Source organism: Bufo bufo, chromosome 2 (assembly GCF_905171765.1).
Source record: "Bufo bufo chromosome 2, aBufBuf1.1, whole genome shotgun sequence".
NCBI classification, from domain to species: domain Eukaryota; kingdom Metazoa; phylum Chordata; class Amphibia; order Anura; family Bufonidae; genus Bufo; species Bufo bufo.
The window spans coordinates 83,154,442-83,175,409 of record NC_053390.1 but is presented as its reverse complement, the minus strand read 5'-3'; the positions used below and the strand labels follow the sequence as shown (position 1 = coordinate 83,175,409).

The 20,968-nt window shown below is 43.3% G+C and overlaps 1 protein-coding gene across 1 annotated transcript in view; it reads left to right on the top strand.

The window, feature by feature from the left end:
• The window catches only part of PARP8 (poly(ADP-ribose) polymerase family member 8), a 345,285-nt gene that overhangs the window by 128,322 nt on the left and 195,995 nt on the right, over positions 1-20,968 (top strand).

Sequence of the window (20,968 nt, the reverse complement as noted above, 5' to 3'; positions counted from 1 at the left end):
GATGAGAGTGATAGTGGCCCTGGGATAGTTAACCCATGGGATATTAAGTATTACATACATGATGCCTTACATGTATTCTTTGAAATCAGTGGGTTGTCCATATAATACACAAACATGGCAGGTATTCCTGAGAGTGAGACTTTACATACCTGCCCCCAGCTCTGGCCAATTACGGGAGGGTTGAAAATACACTGCTCAAAAAAATAAAGGGAACACAAAAATAACACATCCTAGATCTGAGTTAATTAAATATTCTTCTGAAATACTTTGTTCTTTACATAGTTGAATGTGCTGACAACAAAATCACATAAAAATAAAAAAATGGAAATCAAAATTTTCAACCCATGGAGGTCTGGATTTGGAGTCACACTCAAAATTAAAGTGGAAAAACACACTACAGGCTGATCCAACTTTGATGTAATGTCCTTAAAACAAGTCAAAATGAGGCTCAGTAGTGTGTGTGGCTTTCACGTGCCTGTATGACCTCCCTACAACGCCTGTGCATGCTCCTGATGAGGTGGCGGACGGTCTCCTGAGGGATCTCTTCCCAGACCTGGACTAAAGCATCTGCCAACTCCTGGACAGTCTGTGGTGCAACGTGACGTTGGTGGATAGAGCGAGACATGATGTCCCAGATGTTCTCAATTGGATTCAGGTCTGGGGAACGGGCGGGCCAGTCCATAACATCAATGCCTTCGTCTTGCAGGAACTGCTGACACACTCCAGCCACATGAGGTCTAGCATTGTCTTGCATTAGGAGGAAACCAGGGCCAACCGCACCAGCATATGGTCTCACAAGGGGTCTGAGGATCTCATCTCGGTACCTAATGGCAGTCAGGCTACCTCTGGCGAGCACATGGAGGGCTGTGCGGCCCTTCAAAGAAATGCCACCCCACACCATTACTGACCCAATGCCAAACCGGTCATGCTGGAGGATGTTGCAGGCAGCAGAACGTTCTCCACGGCGTCTCCAGACTCTGTCACGTCTGTCACATGTGCTCAGTGTGAACCTGCTTTCATCTGTGAAGAGCACAGGGCGCCAGTGGCGAATTTGCCAATCTTGGTGTTCTCTGGCAAATGCCAAACGTTCTGCACGGTGTTGGGCTGTAAGCACAACCCCCACCTGTGGATGTCGGGCCCTCATATCACCCTCATGGAGTCTGTTTCTGACCGTTTGAGCAGACACATGCACATTTGTGGCCTGCTGGAGGTCATTTTGCAGGGCTCTGGCAGTGCTCCTCCTGTTCCTCCTTGCACAAAGGCGGAGGTAGCGGTCCTGCTACTGGGTTGTTGCCCTCCTACGGCCTCCTCCACGTCTCCAGATGTACTGGCCTGTCTCCTGGTAGCGCCTCCATGCTCTGGACACTACGCTGACAGACACAGCAAACCTTCTTGCCACAGCTCGCATGTGCCATCCTGGATAAGCTGCACTACCTGAGCCACTTGTGTGGGTTGTAGACTCCGTCTCATGCTACCGCTAGAGTGAAAGCACCGCCAGCATTCAAAAGTGACCAAAACATCAGCCAGGAAGCATAGGAACTGAGAAGTGGTCTGTGGTCACCACCTGCAGAACCACTCCTTTATTGGGGGTGTCTTGCTAATTGCCTATAATTTCCACCTGTTGTCTATCCCATTTGCACAACAGCATGTGAAATTGATTGTCAATCAGTGTTGCTTCCTAAGTGGACAGTTTGATTTCACAGAAGTGTGATTGACTTGGAGTTACATTGTGTTGTTTAAGTGTTCCCTTTATTTTTTTGAGCAGTGCAGTTGAGGTGAGATGCATAAGTGCACTTTTTTTTTTTTTGGGGGGGGGGGTAAATAATGGCCCCAACCAGTGTAACCAGTCATAGTGTGACCTGCACCCTGACACTCAGTTTCAGCTCCATGGATCCATCGCTGTCTTTACATGTGACCCCCGTCCATCCAAGAAGTTTACGGTGGATCCAGAGAGCCATAACTGGGCATCAGGGTGCAAGTAAGTATGCTTCCCTGGACAGATCCTGCTAGGTGGAGGAGGGAGTTTTGCTTAGATCACAGTTAAAATTTGGACAACCCCTTTAACTATAAAACACGTCCTGTAGGAGCAATAGGCTACTACTTTCTAGAATTACAAATAAGTTCCTTTAAATTGCGTAAGCTATCTTATGATTATTTTCATCGCCAGACAGGAAATAATTGCCGCAAAGCTCCAGTATGTAGGTAGCAGGGATAATGTTCTAGGGGATTGCAATGTGTAAAGTTCAGTAATATGCTTTTATTAGCAGACGGTAAAGGGAGTGCTGGGGAATAGGGGTCCCTCCGGCTTTACAAGTTAGGAGCTATTTGAAGACAATCTGTAGCCTGTGCCCTTTAGACAAACTGTGAAGCACTGTAAACAGCCGTCTTTAGTTTGTTGACAGGCTGGAAGACAACCCTGGGGATTTTTATTTCTCTGTGACTGCGCATCCAAATTTACAGCATGATCTCTTCTCCTAATGAAAGCACATAATGTGATTTCCTACTGTGGTGTTTACCCTGTCCTGTCCAGGAACCACAACAGATCCTGCCTATAGGATTTCTCAGAGAGAAAGCACAGTTGCTTATTGGTCATTTTGTGCTGTTATGGACAGTAGATGTGGATCCAATGTGCCAGTCCCCTGGTTTTCACCCTTTAACACCTATACAGGGATCTGGCCATTGCTGCAGGGGAGTCATCAGGCCACTACTTCTTGGAATAGTCCAGGTGTGGGTGGCTGCTGACTCACAGGGATCAGAGACGCCTTTGTGGTGCACCGTGGGAACAGGCAATACACATAGTCAGGAAACAGGCAGATGTCAGAGCTGGCAGAATCTGTGAAACAATCCAAGGGTCCGGGCAGGCAACACAGGATCAGTGCGGTGAATAGGCACAGATCAGGTCAGGCGCCAGAGGAACAGGAACAAGGAAACATGGTCAGTACACAGGCAGACAAATTGATTATAGCTTTTAACAGACTCTAGCCATCTAGAGAGACCTAGCAAGCTCTGTAGAGACCAATTGCTCAGGTAAGGAAGTAAAAGTCTGCAGCAAAGCTACATAGCATAAACTGATTAGCAATTGGGAACAGCCTCGAAGCAGTTTACAGAGTAAGAGTAGGTTAACCCTTTCAGTACTGCAATTGAGATAAGATACTTGCACATTGAACAATGGTTCAAATTCACACACAGAAAACTGGCATCCGTACATACAGGACAGAAGTAGCCATGAACCTCCTGTGTAACAAGTGTGACTACTTAAAGGGCTTCTGTCACCCCCAAAACCCTTTTTTTTTTTGGGGGGGGGGGGCTTGCTAAAATCCTTTTATAATGACTATTCCCTACATAGGGCTCTTACCTTTGGCTGTGGCTTCTTTTCCTTAAAAAACAATCTTTTAAAATATGCAAATCACTTCACTACCAGCAAGTAGGGCGTCTACTTGCTGGTAGCCGCGCAAAAAACCGCCCCCTCGTCCTGTTGATTGACAGGGCCAGCGAGCGCTCTCCTCCTCCAGCTGGCCCTGTCATCATTTCAAATCCCGCGCCTGTCTTCATTCGGCGCAGGCGCTCTGAGAGAAGTAGGCTCGCCTCTTCAGCACTCCCTCAGTGCCCCTGCGCCGAAAGACGTCACCGAAAGAGAAGAGCAAATATAAAATAAAAAATTAAATATATAAACTATTAAACTACTCACTTATCCAATCCCTTGTGAATCCAGCATCGAAGGTTTGGAGTGGTTTTATGTAATGTGCAGAACGTGACTACTGAAAATAATGCCTGGCTGTAGTGATCACATACCGGCCGCTTGTCAACAGGGGGACCATTGGAGTGGCCAACGCTGGATCGGTGGCTGATTGGAGATGCAAGTAGTGTTTTTGATAATATTTGCTATTTTTATTGTAATTTTTTTTAGAAGTCGAATAATCCACTTAAATCACCGGCGCAATATTTAACAGATTGTCTCATCATAAGGAACCCCTTTAATATGAGTGTCTATCTCCTCAGACCCTAGGCAAACAACTGATTTTGCGAGGGGGGGTTGTCATCGGCTGCTTATTTCTCCTGCATTGGCTGATATAGGAATCTTTCACACGAGCGTGACAGATTAGGTCCGGATGCGTTCAGGATGCGTTCAGTGAAACTTGCACCATTTTGCAAGCAAGTTCAGGCAATTTTGTCTGCGATTGCATTCAGTTATTCAGTTTTTTCCGCGCGGGTGCAGTGCGTTTTGATGCATTTTTCACGCTTGTGATAAAAAACTAAAAGTTCAACATCTCTTAGCAACCATCAGTGAAAAACGCATTGCATCTGCACTTGCTTGCGGATGCAATGCGTTCATGCAGCCCCATTCACTTCTATAGGGCCAGGGCTGCGTGAAAAACCCAGAATATAGAACATGCTGCGATTTTCACACAACGCAGAAGTGATGCGTAAAAAAATAAATAAAATTTATGTACACAGACCCATTGTAATGAATGGGTCAGGATTCAGTGCGGGTGCTATGCGTTCACGTCACGCATTGCACCCGTGAGGAAAACTTGCTCGTGTGAAAGGGATCATAGGGGAAAGGTACAGTAGTATTACATGCATCCATTCAATTATCACATGGGTGGACAGAATGCCTCAGAGCGAGAGTAGCTGCTCAGGTTTATATACCGTATTTTTCGCCGTATAAGACACACTTTTTTCCCCCCAAAAGTGGGGGAAAATAGCAGTGCGTCTTATACGGTGAATGCTGCTGATTTTGCTGAGTTTTCAATTATACACCCGCCGCGATGCCGTGCGGCGGGTGTATCAGCTGTGAGGGAGGCGGGACTGGGGGCCGGCTTCTGCTTTTATAATGACAGCGGGGCCCGTGCAGTGACTGTATTCTACTACACGGGCCCCGCTCACTGTATAATCCTATGTCTAATAGTTAATTGTAATTGTATGTAATCACATAAGGAGCGCTGTGTATTACCGGTACTTACAACTACAAGCGCTTGCCGCTAGGTAGGTAGCAGATCTGTGCTATCTGTCTTCTGCTGTGTTGGGGACTGACTAGCTGAGGAGGAATTTGGCTTCTCCTGGTCTCTGGACGTTACTCACAGTTGTGCTCACAGGGTATGCTTCTTCCTGGAGTTCTGGAGGTGGCTGTTTGCTTTCTACCAGCTGAGGCTCAAGGGCTCAGGCTGAAAATGGCGATCTTTTGTCTCAGCCGAGACAAGATGCTGGCTTGGATCCCTATATCTGGGAGCTCCTACTTGCACAGCCTTCCCCTAGCCGGGGTGGCTGGCACACTAACTGAACTTCCTTCCCCACCCATGAGGCAGGATGTGGGAACATTCCACACCTCCTCACAGGGGGGGGGGAGCTAAACTGGAATGTACTATTCCAGTCTAGAAATACTAAACTGAACTAAGTCACTGCTAAACACATTGCGGCCACCTGCTGGTGTACATGGAAAATTACAGCAATATATACTTTACAAGGATTTGAATGCACATTTGTGAGGATGTGATGTTAAATTACACAGGATGACAATGCAGATGCACTTAACAGGTTGTAGAGGGGTAAAAGAGTTTTGTAACATAACTCTGGGATGAGAAGAGAGATTATTGCTCTTGCAGTGCAATTTAAGTAAATACTTGCTCGACTACACCGTGGCATGTGCACTGAATATTCATTCGTTGCCTCCAGCCAAACTTGCCAGTAGGGAAGTAAATGTATGTAGCGAACATTTTCATTTTTGGTAAATGGCTGAAGAAAAATAAAGAGGGAAGAGGCATTTTTAGAGCTCTGATTTCCCATCCCTTGACTGCCAATCAGCCCTAACTGGGACTTTGGGTTTCATTAGTTGATATGCTGGCACCTTCTGGATCTAAATTGCTTGTGTTTGATCCTGTACTGGTGACAGGCTGCCTTTAAAACTAGATTAGCATTTCTAGAAAACAATATAAAAGCCAGGACGTGTCTAGATTCTTATTAATATCCAGTGCTTCGTGACCATGAGCTGTTTTATTGTGTAGAACGAGATGAGCAACTGAGAACTTGAAGATTTCCCCATAGTCATGTTCTACTCTGTACAATAGCAGAGTGCTGTAGTGAAGTAGAAATTAAAAGAAAAAACAACCGCACTCAATCCAAGAACTATTGTTCCGGTTTGTTTATTTTTGTGGCAACTTCACCAATTTGTGACGTTTCGGTCATAAGACCTTTATCAAACACAAGTTGCCGTAAAGAAGAAATGTGGAAAGAGTAAAAGCTAATGGTGTATCTATATGCGTCTATATGGGTGTGGATACACCATTAGCTTTTACTCCTTCCACATTTCTTCTTTACGGCAACTTGTGTTTGATAAAGGTCTTATGACCGAAACGTCACAAATTGGTGAAGTTGCCACAAAAATAAACAAACCGGAACAATAGTTCTTGGATTGAGTGCGGTTGTTTTTTCTTTCAATGTATGATTCTGGCTGGGAAGCCAGCACAACCAGCACCATAGTCTAAATAGACACGAGTGCTGCGTCTTATCTACACGAAGTAGAAATTAAGTTATGAATATGTGAAGTATGAAAATTCACTTATGGATTACAGGGAAGACAGCCATCACACCAAAAACATTTACAGTACATTGACACCTGAGCCATAATAATGGGCCAACAACATATACCTCGATAATTTGCAGCAACGTGTACCCCCATAACAGTATGCTAGGCATGGATGCACCATAACAGTTTGCTAACCACAGATAACCCCATAACAGTGTTCTAGAGAAGTATGGGAGAGGTGTTTTTTTGCCGTGGTTGAGGAAATACTCACAGTGACACTTCCATCTTTCTGGCTCTCCCTGGTGCCAAATAGTGACTGGAGGGCATACCCTTTCTTGCCCAGGGGCACACTATGGTCTTATGTTCCTGCCTAGTGGTGATTGGGGTCCACTTTATTTAAAGTGTAAGGCAGGAGTGTGGATTAAGTGGCCAGCAGATAATGGAGGAGCCAGTTGATATCAGTAAATAAGTTTCTCTTTACTGGAGTGCAGAATAGGAATAATAGTACATCCAACAATAGCAAGGGGCAGTTCTAAGCATATCGCAGTGTAATTCCTTCCCCAATAACAACACATTGGCCAACGGCAATGATGGAGATTGTAGTACTCCTTCTCTTTGTCTCTCTAAAGTCTCTCTGCAGAACCTTAGGCACGCAATCAGGGGCTGATCGTGTCTCAGGTTTATCGAAACACTGAGTGGTGTGGTCTGGCCTTAACAGTCTCTGTGTGTATCACGGTGCTCCTACCTGGATACCATTGCTCCCCAGGGTTTGGCTCCAAAGCACTAAAGGAGATGAGTAATAGTGGAGGTGGGGAATAAGTGGAGTCCAGGCTTTAGTAAAGTTCAACAGTTGCATCAACTTGTATCCAGACAATATTCAGACTTTCTCTTGGTTCCAGCAGGCTTTGGCATAAACTGGCAGGCAAACTTGAGTACTCTGCTTTCTCTCTCTGCTGTGCTAAACTTGTCTCTATTCTGGCACCTGGACTTTAGGACTGTACTGGTATCTCTGGAGTGGGGTGACTTTGGCTGTTGACTCCCTCATAACAATGCTCTGTAAATCTGTAAGAAGTCATGGTGCTCTATAAGCTGCTTCCCTCTGGAGAGACTCCTGCTGCAGGAGGGGGGCCTCCCATCGCTGCTACATCTTAGACTGACTAGACACTTCCTGCTGCCCCTCCCTTGGTAGGAAATGGGACTAGCTAACATCTGCCCAAAAGGGGGACAATGGAATGGTAAGTTCCATTCTATCTAAAGATCTCACTGCCATATATCCACTGCCACCTGCTGGTGAACCAGGCACATTACATTAACAAAACAGTTTCATAGCAACATTATCAATGCACAGTGACAAAGAACCTGGAATCAATACACAGATGACTTTGTGGTTAGATATTAAAGAGAGTAGCAGGGTGTAGAAATGGTAATACCACTCTGGGGTATTACACATCCGCCCCATAACAATGCTCTAGTCACACATGGCCCATAATAATCAAGAAGTCCAGGGTTGGCTTTCCAATCAGTCTCAGTAGCTGGATGGCTGGCTGGTCAAAATAATAGATGCAGTTGTACATCTGAAAGGCAGACAGCATTCACTTTGGTCCACTGCTAATAGGGTAGTGTCTTTGCCCCTTTTTCTCCACTACTACTTTTTGTTAAATGTATTCAATGGAAGATCCAGAAGAATGGAAGAAACAGGTGATTTCCTTGCGATAGACTGAGGTTGGGTACATATTTTATTTCCAAATTCAAAATTATTAGAATGTTTGCATATGCAAGGACCCGGAGTATCACTGCTAAATAGTAAAAGGGGTTGTTTTCTTATGTAATATTGAATGATATTATTGCCAAAGAGCTTAAATAGGTAAAGTATTCTTTTTCTTGTGCACTGTGTAGCCCAGATGGTTGTATATAGGCAGCAAATAGTTAACTGGCAGCTCTTTAGTTCAATTGCTAGGGTGATGGGAGTACACCCCACCAGAGTACATTTGTGGCTTTTTGTGACTTAAAAAAAAATTTGAAATGATAAATCTGGCAAAAAATGTAGCCGCCCACAAAACATCTGTCCAGTCCTTAGTAAATGCAAACTCCCAAACATGACCAAAACATGGCACAAGTACATCTAATTAGATGCAGTTTCCTTCTCCACCTGCAAAATGGGCAAAATCGCTCCACTTTTTTGGGGCATCTCATTTTATATTTTACACCTAACTTCTTTCCATCTATAGGATTAGTAAATCAGGCCGTATAGGCACTGTTACATCAGACATTTTAGCTTGCTATGTAGCTGCTTGTGCCTTTTATGCACTTTACAGTATTGATTACACTGTAGTAATGTAAGGCATATAGATGATAAAATGCTGGGATCTGTGTAGTGTGCTAATAATTAGTGATGAGCGGCATAGGCAATATTTGTTTTCGCGATATTTCGTGAATTGTTCGCATAATAGTCGCAATAAATTCACGAATTCTAGAATTCGTGATCTCCTGTCATTAATTTTGTGATTGCGCAAATCGGCACTAATGATGCGCATATTTTTTGCACAATACATGCAACTTCACATTTTATCAGGTCTGAGTAGATATTACTGATTGGTGCACTAAGTATTGTTGTGACATCATAGCACTATGTCTGTAGCATGTATGTATGGACAGCAGAGAAACAGTAATTCCTATCACACTACCTAACACCCTGCACTGGAACCTATCAGCTACACTATATCACTATCTAACCTACACTGACTATCTCCCACTAACTATTTGTATTATATACAGTGGGGCAAAAAAGTATTTAGTCAGCCACCAACTGTGCAAGTTCTACCAATTAAAAAGATGATAGAGGCCTGTAATTTTCATCATAGGTATACCTCAACTATGAGAGACATAATGAGAAAAAAAATCCAGAAAATCACATTGTCTGATTCTTAAAGAATTTATTTGCAAATTATGGTGGAAAATAAGTATTTGGTCAATAACAAAAGTTCATCTCAATACTTTGCTATATACCCTTAGTTGGCAATGACAGAGGTCAAATGTTTTCACACACTGTTGCTGGTATTTTGGCCCATTCCTTCATGCAGATCTCTAGAGCAGTGATGTTTTGGGGCTGTCGCTGGGCAACACAGACTTTCAACTCCCTCCAAAGGATTTTTATGGGGTTGAGATCTGGAGACTGGCTAAGCCACTCCAGGACCTTGAAATGCTTCTTACAAAGCCACTCCTTTGTTGCCCAGGCGGTGTGTTTAGGATCATTGTCATGCTGAAAGACCCAGCCATGTTTCATCTTCAATGCCCTTGCTGATGGAAGGAGGTTTTCACTCAAAATCTCACGATACATGGCCCCATTCATTCTTTCCTTTACACAAATCAGTAGTCCTGGTCCCTTTGCAGAAAAACTGCCCCAAAGCATGATGTTTCCACCCCCATGCTTCACAGTAGTTATGGTGTTCTTTGGATGCAACTCAGCATTTTTTTCTCCTCCAAACACGACGAGTTGAGTTTTTACCAAACAGTTCTACTTTGGTTTCATCTGACCATATGACATTCTCACAATCCTCTTCTGGATCATCCAAATGCTCTCTAGCAAACTTCAGACGGGCCCGGACATGTACTGGCTTAAGCAGGGGGATGCGTCTGGCACTGCAGGATTTGAGTCCCTGACGGCGTAGTGTGTTACTGATGGTAGCCTTTGTTACTTTGGTCTCTGCAGGTCATTCACTAAGTAGGGGGGTGTGGTTCTGGGATTTTTGCTCACCGTTCTTGTGATCGTTTTGACCCCACGGGGTGAGATCTTGCGTGGAGCCCCAGATCAAAGGAGATTATCAGTGGTCTTGTATGTCTTCCATTTTCTAATAATTGCTCCCACAGTTGATTTCTTCACACCAAGCTGCTTGCCTATTGCAGATTCAGTCTTCCCAGCCTGGGGCAGGTCTCCAATTTTGTTTCTGGTGTACTTCGACAGCTCTTTGGTCTTGGCCATAGTGGAGTTTGGAGTGCGACTGTTTGAGGTTGTGGACAGGTGTCTTTTATACTGATAACAAGTTCAAACAGGTGCAATTAATACAGGTAACGAGTGGAGGACAGAGGAGCCTCTTAAAGAAGAAGTTACAGGTCTGTGAGAGCCAGAAATCTTGCTTGTTTGTGGGTGACCAAATACTTATTTTGCCGAGGAATTTACCAATTAACCCCTTTGGGACACAGCCTTATATCACCTTAAGGACCAGGCCATTTTTTGCAAATCTGACCAGTGTCACTTTAAGTGGTGATAACTTTAAAACGCTTTCACTTATCCAGGCCATTCTGAGATTGCTTTTTCGTCACATATTGTACTTCATGACACTGGTAAAATGAAGTCCAAATTTTCTTTTTGGATTTATAAAAAAATACCAAATTTAGCAAAAATTTGTAAGAAATTGCAAATTTCCAAGTTTCAATTTCTCTACTTCTATAATACATAGTAATACTTCCAAAAATAGTTATTACTTTACATTCCCCATATGTCTACTTCATGTTTGGATCATTTTGGGAATGATATTTTATTTTTTGGGGATGTTACAAGGCTTAGAAGTTTAGAAGCAAATCTTGAAATTTTTCAGAAATTTTCAAAAACCCAATTTTTAGAGACAAGTTCAGGTCTGAAGTCACTTTGTGAGGCTTACATAATAGAAACCACCCAAAAATGACCCCATTCTATAAACTACACCCTCAAGGTATTCAAAACTGATTTTACAAACTTTGTTAACCATTTAGGTGTTCCACAAGAATTAATGGAAGATTTGGCAGATTTTCCATTTTAATAATTTTTTTCTAGTAACAAAGCAAGGGTTAACAGCAATTTGAAGCCCCCCTGATGCACCCCTAGAGTAGAAACTCCATAAAAGTGACCCCATCTAAGAAACTACACCTCTCAAGGTATTCAAAACTGATTTTACAAACGTCGTTAATCCTTTAGGTGTTCCACAAGAGTTATTGGCAAATAGAGATGACATTTCAGAATTTAAATTTTTGGGCAAATTTTCCATTTTAATCCATTTTTTCCAGTAACAAAGCAAGGGTTAACAGTCAAACAAAACTCAATATTTATGGCCCTGATTCTGTAGTTTACAGAAACACCCCATATGTGGTCATAAACTGCTGTATGGGCACACGGCAGGGCACAGAAGGAAAGGAATGCCATACAGTTTTTGGAAGGCAGATTTTGCTGGACTGTTTTTTTTTACACCATGTCCCATTTGAAGCCCCCCTTACGCACCCCTAGAGTAGAAACTCCAAAAAAGTGACCCCATTTTAGAAACTACGGGATAGGGTGGCAATATTGTTGGTACTAGTTTAGGGTACATATGATTTTTGGTTGCTCTATATTACACTTTTTGTGAGGCAAGGTAACAAGAAATAGCTGTTTTTATTTTTTGTTATTTACAACATTCATCTGACAGGTTAGATCATGTGATATTTTTATAGACCAGGTTGTCACGGATGCGGCGATACCTAATGTGTATACTTTTTTTTATTTATGTAAGTTTTACACAATGATTTCTTTTTTTAAACAAAAAAATCATGTTTTAGTGTTTCCATAGTCTCAGAGCCATAATTTTTTCAGTTTTCGGGCGATTACCTTGGGTAGGGTATGATTTTTGCGGGATGAGATTACGGTTTTATTGGCACTATTTTGGGGTGCGTGTGACTTTTTGATCGCTTGCTATTACACTTTTTGTGATGTAAGGTGACAAAAAATGGCTTTTTTTACACCGTTTTTATTTTTTTACGGTATTCACCTGAGGGGTTGGTTCATGTAATATTTTTATAGAGCAAGTTATTACGGACGCTGCGATACCTAATATGTATACTTTTTTTATTTATGTAAGTTTTACACAATGATTTCATTTTTGAAGCAAAAAAAATCATGTTTTAGTGTTTCCATAGTCTGAGACCCATGTTTTTCTCAGTTTTATGGGAGATTATCTTAGGGAGGGTCTCATTTTTTGAGGGATGAGATGATGGTTTGATTGGCACTATTTTGGGGTGCATATGACTTTTTGATCGCTTGCTATTACACTTTTTGTGATGTAAGGTGACAAAAAATGGTTTATTTAGCACAGTTTTTATTTTTTATTTTTTACGGTGTTCATCTGAGGGGTTAGGTAATGTGATATTTTTATAGAGACGGTCGATACGGACGCGGCGATACCTAATATGTATACTTTTTATTTATTTATGTAAGTTTTACACAATAACAGCTTTTTTAAAACAAAGAAAATGATGTTTTAGTGTCTCCATATTCTGAGCCATAGTTTTTTTTATTTTTTGGGCGATTGTCTCAGGTAGAGGCTCATTTTTTGCGGGTTGAGGTGACGGTTAGATTGGTGCTATTTTGGTGGGCAAACGCCTTTTTGATCGCTTGCTGTTGTACTTTTTGTGATGTAAGGTGACAAAAAAATTGTTTATTTAGCACAGTTTTTAATTTTTATTTTTTACAGTGTTCATCTGAGGGGTTAGGTCATGTGATATGTTTATAGAGCTGGTCCATACGGAAGCGGCGATACCTAATATGTATACTTTCCCCCCCCCCCTATTTTTTACCAATTTTTTTTAACTTTATTTGGGGAAGATGACGTTTTTGTTGATTTTTATTTGAAACTTTACATTTTTGGGGGGAAAACTTTATTTTTTCAACTTTTTTTCACTTTATTTTTTGTCCCACTTTTGGACTTGAACTTTTGGGGGTCTAATCCTTTTACAATGCATTCCAATACTTCTTTATTGGAATGCATTGGCTGTATGAGTAATACTGTCGCCGCCGCAACCGCAGGTAAAAGCCGCAAACCGCAGGTCACGGGACCCCCCGCGCATTTAGCCAAGGTGCCTGCTCAATGATTTGAGCAGGCACCTTGTTCCGATCACCGCCCGCCGGGTGGCGGTGATCAGAAATACACATGACGTATCGGTACGTCATGTGTCCTTAAGTACCAGGACAACATGCCGTACCGGTACGTCATGTGTCCTGAAGAGGTAAATTATTAGAAGTCCTACCATATGATTTCCTGTATTCTTTCCCCCCATTCTGTCTCTCATAGTAGAAGTGTACCTATGATGAAAATTACAGGCCTCTTTCATCTTTTTAAGTGGGAGAACTTGCACAATTGGTGGCTGACTAAATACTTTTTTGCCCCACTGTATATGAGCTAACTATCTAATGTAATTGGATAAAGAATAGGATCCAGATGAAAGCACAGAGCACAGCCATGTAACTGCTTTCTCTGTCTCTCTCTCAAAACTGCAAAAAAAAAACTGCAGAAAATGGCTGCTGGGGAGGTTCTTATATAGTAAGGGGTAGGCAACTTTCCTATTGGTTGCTAGGGATGTTGCTAAGCTCTGACAAAGACATTGCAGCCTTTTCATTGGTCCACAAGCAAGAACTGATGAAAAAAAAAATCTAGAATATATAGCACTATATTCTACATCTTTATGAATTCTCGAAGTGGCGATATTCGCAATAAAAATTTGTGATTATAATATTCACGATCAACACTACTAATAATCAAGATCCCAGCTCAATCAATAGATGTTTTCTAGGAACAGCTAATACGTGAACGGATGTCTAAGGCCTCTTTCACACTTGCGTTGTCCGGATCCGGCGTGTACTCCACTTGCCGGAATTACACTCCGGATCCGGAAAAACGCAAGTGTACTGAAAGCATTTGAAGACGGAACCGTCTTCCAAATGCGTTCAGTGTTACTATGGCACCCAGGACGCTATTAAAGTCCTGGTTGCCATAGTAGGAGCGGGGAGCAGGGGAGCGGTATACTTACAGTCCGTGCGGCTCCCGGGGCGCTCCAGAATGACGTCAGAGCGCCCCATGCGCATGGATGACGTGATCCATGTGATCACATGATCCATGCGCTTGGGGCGCCCTGACGTCACTCTGGAGCGCCCCGGGAGCCGCACGGACGGTAAGTACACTGCTCCCCCGCTCCCCACTACACTTTACCATGGCTGCCAGGACTTTAGCGTCCCGGCAGCCATGGTAACCATTCAGAAAAAGCTAAATGTCGGCTCCGGCAATGCGCCGAAACGACGTTTAGCTTAAGGCCGGATCCTTTAGCTTAAGACCTTCCAATGGGCATTAATTCCGGATCCGGCCTTGCGGCAAGTGTTCAGGATTTTTGGCCGGAGCAAAAAGCGCAGCATGCTGCGGTATTTTCTCCGGCCAACAAACGTTCCGTCCCGGAACTGAAGACATCCTGATGCATCCTGAACGGATTTCTCTCCATTCAGAATGCATTAGGATAATCCTGATCAGGATTCTTCCGGCATAGAGCCCCGACGACGGAACTCTATGCCGGAAGACAAGAACGCAAGTGTGAAAGAGCCCTAAGATGTTGACTGGCCTGAGATAAATGTATCATTTACATTACGAAGGCTATTGCTTTAGTTTCGTAGGTGTAGCATTGTAAGAACAGATACTTTATGTGCAGTACCCCAGAGCAGGGAGTACTTGCAAATTGTTTTGTTCATTTATGTTATGTCATATTTTGCTTTGTATCCCCAGGGTGGTAATGTTTAGCAATGATATAGTAAAAGGGGTTCTGCGATTAGTTTAAACTGATGATCTATTCTCTGGATAGATCATCAGCATCTGATCGGCAGGGGTCCTACACCCGGGACCCCCACTGATCAGCTGTTTGAGAAGGCAGTGCGCTCCAGCAGCGCCCCGGCCTTCTCACTGTTTACCGCCGGCCCAGTGACGTCACAACTAGTATCAACTGGCCTGGGCGGGGCTAAGCTCTGTTCACTTGAATTGAGCTTAGCCACGCCCAGGCCAGTTGATATTAGTCCTGATGTCACTGGGCCTGCGGTAAACAGCGAGAAGTCTGTGGCGCTCCTGGAGCGCCGCTTCCGTCTCACACAGCTGATCGGCGGGGGTCCCTGGTGTTGGATCTCCGCCGATCAGATGCTGATGATCTATCCAGAGAAGAGATCATCAGTTTAAACAAACTGTAGAATCCCTTTAATAAACTCTGACTTAGCCCTTACAGGAAGTTTGAGTGTGGATCCTGGATCTGCCCCTAGCTCAATGAGTTAGTTGTGAGTTAGAGGAGGAAGAGTGAGTAAGCATGTGCTCCAGTCCTCACAGGACTGGACTAAAGTTACAGAGGATCGTCTTCTATGTGGATTGTCTACTGAGAGAAAGATATTAGCATTTCTATAGTACAAAAAAAATAAAAATAGAGAAAGATACAAGGAGGTCCAGAAATGTGCATGACTGAGCTTAGGAGTCAGACAGAAAGTTATTTGCTGATCAAAGCTATTAGCAGGGCCATCTTTAACGCGGGGAAAAAGGGGCAGCTGCCCGGGTCCAGTTGCTCTTGGGGGCGTGCCCGGGGCGCAAAATTCCAGGGGGCGCTAGCAGGGCCACACCGCCAATTAGGCAAAGTGATGCGATGGCCCCAGGCCGCGCGGCCCTGGTGACAAGTGGGGGAAGCGGAAGGGCACATGGAAATGAACACTTCCATTGTGGAAGCGCTCATCTCCATAGTCATCTGTATTGCTGTCCTCAGGACAGCGATACAGATAAATGTGCTGTGGCGGGGCAGGGGAGAGAGAGGCGTCTTCCTTCCCCGTTCCTCTGATAGGCTGCAGGCACTAGGCCTGCAGCCTATCAGAGGCCGGTGCAGACGGCGCAATGACGTCATCGTGCCGCCTGAGCAGTACAGCGCGGGACACAGGCCGGAAGAGGCCTGCATCGTATCGCTGCCAGCCTGATGGAGGTAAGAATAAGTGTTTATTTTTTTATATAGTACTACTTACTGGCACATGATTGGGGGGCATCTATGGGGGCACCTGTTACTGGCACATGATTGGGGGGCATCTATGGGGGCACTTGTTACTGGCACATTATTGTGGGACATCTATGGGGGCACTTGTTACTGGCACATGATTGGGGGCATCTATGGGGCCCTTGTTACTGGCACATGATTGGGGGACATCTATGGGGGCACTTGTTACTGGAACATGATTGGGGTGCATCTATGGGGGCACTTATTACTGGCACATGATTGGGAGGTCTATGGGGCACTTGTTATTGGCAAATGATTGGAGGGCATCTATGGGGGTACTTGTTACTGACACATGTTTGGGTGGCATCTATGGGGGCACTTGTTACTGGCACATTATTAGGGGACATCTATGGGGCACATCTTACTGGCACATAATTGGGGGGCACTGTGGGGTCATCTATGGGGGCATTTCTTACTGGCACATTATTGGTGGCACTTTTTACTGGCACATTATTGGGTGGCACTATGGGGGCATCTATGGGGCACATTATGGGGGCACTATGGGGACATTAGCTCAACTGGGGGCATTAAAAGGGGGTATTTTTTGCACTGGCACATTATAAGGAGAAACGCAAAATACACATGTATTTTGCGTTTGTATATGTATTTCGCCATAGCGATGTGCACCTGCATACAGGGTTGTGCTGACTCAATCACCCACATTTTTTCTTTGTAGTATATATTGGAGGCGTGGCGATCTCCATGCAGTCATGCACACCTGACCAGTCAATCTGTCCTGGAGGCTGGTTTTAAAGTCAGTATAAAACTGAGTCTGCTTATATAGAACCTACCAGTAGCCATTTGGCTCCAGGAGAAGTATATGGTGGGTTCAGCGTGCATGTTGGTACTTGCATCCCTGGATCCGATGAAAGCTGTAATGGCACCGGACGGGGTAAAAGCAGAGTGTGTTTGGCGTGCATGCTGCACCTGCATTCCCTGGATTTTGTGTGGCTGTCATGGCCCATAAACAAGTAGGAACTAGTGTTAGGGACCACTCCATAGAGGCGACCTTGACGTGGTGAGTGGCTTATTACGCTTTGGCCAAAATGTACACCAATGCCTCATCCAGCATGGAGGCAGGGCAGAATGCTGGTTGCAGAGTGCTATTGCATTTGTATTTTGCGTATGTATATGTATTTCGCCATAGCGATGTGCACCTGCATACAGGGTTGTGCTGACTCAATCACCCACATTATAAGGAGAATTATTACTACTGGGGGAATTATGATGGCTTTATTACTACTGGGGGTCTATGGGGAACATGATTACTAGTATAGGCACTATGGGAGCATTATTACTTCTTGGGCACAGTGGGGACATGTTGGGGGCACTGTAGGAGCACTTTACTACCATGTGTGCTCTAGCAGAGAATAATTCCTATTGGTGGGACTTTTGGGAGCACTATTACTGTGGGGGCAGCTTCGCAGAGTATCAGCTTACCACAATTATTTTTGGGGGATGTTATGTTTACACTATTAGTGTCAGGGGCACTATTTGCTGGGCACAGTTATTTTAGGGCACTGTGTGCCAATAATTATTGAAGGGCAATATCTGCATGGTACTACTATTATCAGGGGGTTTATCTGTTTCTGCAGTATAGTATTGGGGAGCACAGCGGCACAGTATTGGGGGTGGTAGGATGATTTGTCCAGAAGATGGGAGGATGCTAGAAAAGTAGACCGTAAATCACATTTTTGATCTTTTTACAGCATACATATAAAAATTGCACGTAAAACCCATTTGCAGGGGAACCTTTGCCTTCGCCGTGGGGGGGGGGGGGGGGGGGGGGGGGTTTGTGCTGCACACCTAAAATACTATTTACTATATGTACTGTGTATTTTGTACGGTGCATATTATATGTACTGTATATGCAATGCTTACAATATGTACATATAGTGCTTATAATACAATAACTGCCACAGTATATGCACATACAATGCAAAATGCAGTATACATACATTGCTTTCTTTGTGTATACAATACAATTCATACTATATACTGTACATATGAAATGCTTATTATATTTGTATACTGTTCAATGCCTGCTAAGGTATTGTACAGTTCTAAATATGCATACAATGCTTTCTCTGTGCTTATTAAATGCACATACACATGCATTTTATATTCAGATACAATACTTACTGTATGTGCATACAATGCTCGCTATATGAACATACATTATTAATTATTAAATACACATACATCACTTACTAGTATTGGCTGCTGTTATTGAACAGGTATAATTAAAAGCGGTTGGAGGCCATTTATCCTGACCTTAACATTCATCAACGTGATGGGTCATTCTGTCACAAATGCAATCAGCATCCATCAAAAAATACAGTATTAGCATTAACTGAAAAAATGGCTTCTAAATGCAAGATCTTCCTTTATATAGCGCCAACATATTCTGCAGCGCTTTACAATCAGAGGGTTCATGTATAAACAAAATCAGATGTTACGAGATTAAAACAAGAGGAGTGAGGGCCCTGCTCACAAGAGGTTACATGAGGAGGAGGAAGCATTGACACAAAAGGTAAAAAATGCTCATTTTGTACAATGGTCCGACCAGCTTAACACAATAGAGGAGTAGATATAAAGCTGCATGAGCCATCACCAGCCGATACCTGAAGTGCTCCTGGGTGCATGGGTGATACTGTTAAAAGATGAATCAGGTTCTGAGAAATTATGTTGGGAAGGGGGGGGGGGCTGAATGGAGAAGAGTTAGATTAGGGAATGTGAATGATAGGCCATCCTAAAAAGATGTGTTTTAGAGAGTGTCTAAAACTTTAGGGGTTGGGAAGTAACCTAATTGCCTGGAGTAGGGCATTCCAGAGAACTGGTGCAGCTCAAGAGAAGTCTTGGAGACGTGAATGAGAGATTGAGATTACGAAGGATGTTAGTCTTAAAGGATATGTACACCTTTGGGGGCAATTTTTTTTACTATTCCATTGTACTTATTTTGAGTTAAAAATAATTTTTTTAATTGGTCTTTATTAAAAAAAAATATGGCATCCTTTTTTCTGTACAGAGCTGACATACTCTAGAAGCACACTTTGGATTTTCTGTCTTTTCCGTCAGACCAGGAGCAGATGGACTCCTTATCTCTGCTCTCTGACCTTATGAACACTCATTATAGCTCAGTTGTTATCTTACTGATAAGGTTTAATAGATGACACAAAGTGAAAGTACCAGTCACACAGCTAAAAAAACTGTTAACCCTTTGTCCCTTTGTAACAGAACAGCTCAATATATTTAATAAAGGCCAATTGAAAAAATTATTTTATAGCCAAAAATGTGTAACATGCAAAAATAAATTGCCTCCGAAGGTGTACATAGCCTTTGAATCGTTGGCAGAGCATAGCGCATGATGGGTAGGGTGGTAGACAGAGATGATGGAGCAGATGGAGCGGGTGCAGCATTGTAGAGAGCTTTGTGGGTGAGAATGAGCAGAATCCTGCACTGTATGGGTGACCAGTGCAATGACTGGCACAGGGCGGAGGCATTGAAGTGGCGACTGAACAGGTAGATGAGCCTGGCCGTTCATGATGGATTGGAGTTTAGTGAAGGGAAGATTGTGTAGTAATGAGTTACAGTAATCAAGATGAGAATGGATCAGGACAACAGAGTATTTGTTGTTTCCATAGTGAGAAAGAGGTGAATTCTAACAATGTTTTTGAGGTGCAGCAGGCATGAGTGGGTGAGTGATTAAATATAGGGGTGAAGCAAAGATATCCAGTAGGTTATATTATTCCTTTCCAGTAGTTGAAGTGTAAATTAGGTTATGGAAAGGCTAAAGAATGCTAGAACTGGTCTAGTGTAGGCTACATTCACATGACGGCTGTGAAAAACAGCTGTGTGACGGTAGTTTAAGTTATGAAAGTTTAAGTAATCAAAGTTTATGGGGCTATTCACATGTCCAGTGAATAGTGGCCATCAAAAAATAGAACATGTCCTATTTTTCATGGCCAGATGGACTCCACTGAAATCAATGGACCCGTTTTTAACGACCATATAGACAGTCTGCACCGGTCTAACGATTGTTACAAACTAGTTTTAAAGTGTCTTTCAGGGGTTAAAAAATAAATAAATACTCATGTCATCCACTTGGAGAAGAGGCCCAGCGTCATGACATCACATGTGACATCATCAGGCAGGGAGCGTCAAGTCCTGTCAGTGCAGAGAGTGTCAGCGCATTCAAGTGCATGAGGTATTCTTTCTATACCCAACAAAATTGGTTCCGCTATGGAAGGGGGGCTTATTTATACTGGGGGCACTATTGGGGTCTTTATACTAAGGGAATACTATTGGGGGCCATATTATATACAAGGGGCACTATTTGGGGTAATTTTATATACAGGCTGGCACTATTGGGGGTATTTTATATACAGGGGGGTACTGTTGGTGGCATTTTATATACAAGGGGCACTGTGTGGGGCCTTATATATACTGGAGCCACTATGAAGACTGGGAGCACTACATAGGAGCCATTATAGATACTGGGGACAGTGTGGGGGTGTACTGAGGGTACTGCAGGTGTTGGGATGCTAAAAAAAATAAGAAATTTATGTTTTTCACGGTGGTTAAAAAAAAAACTATGTAAAACGGCTG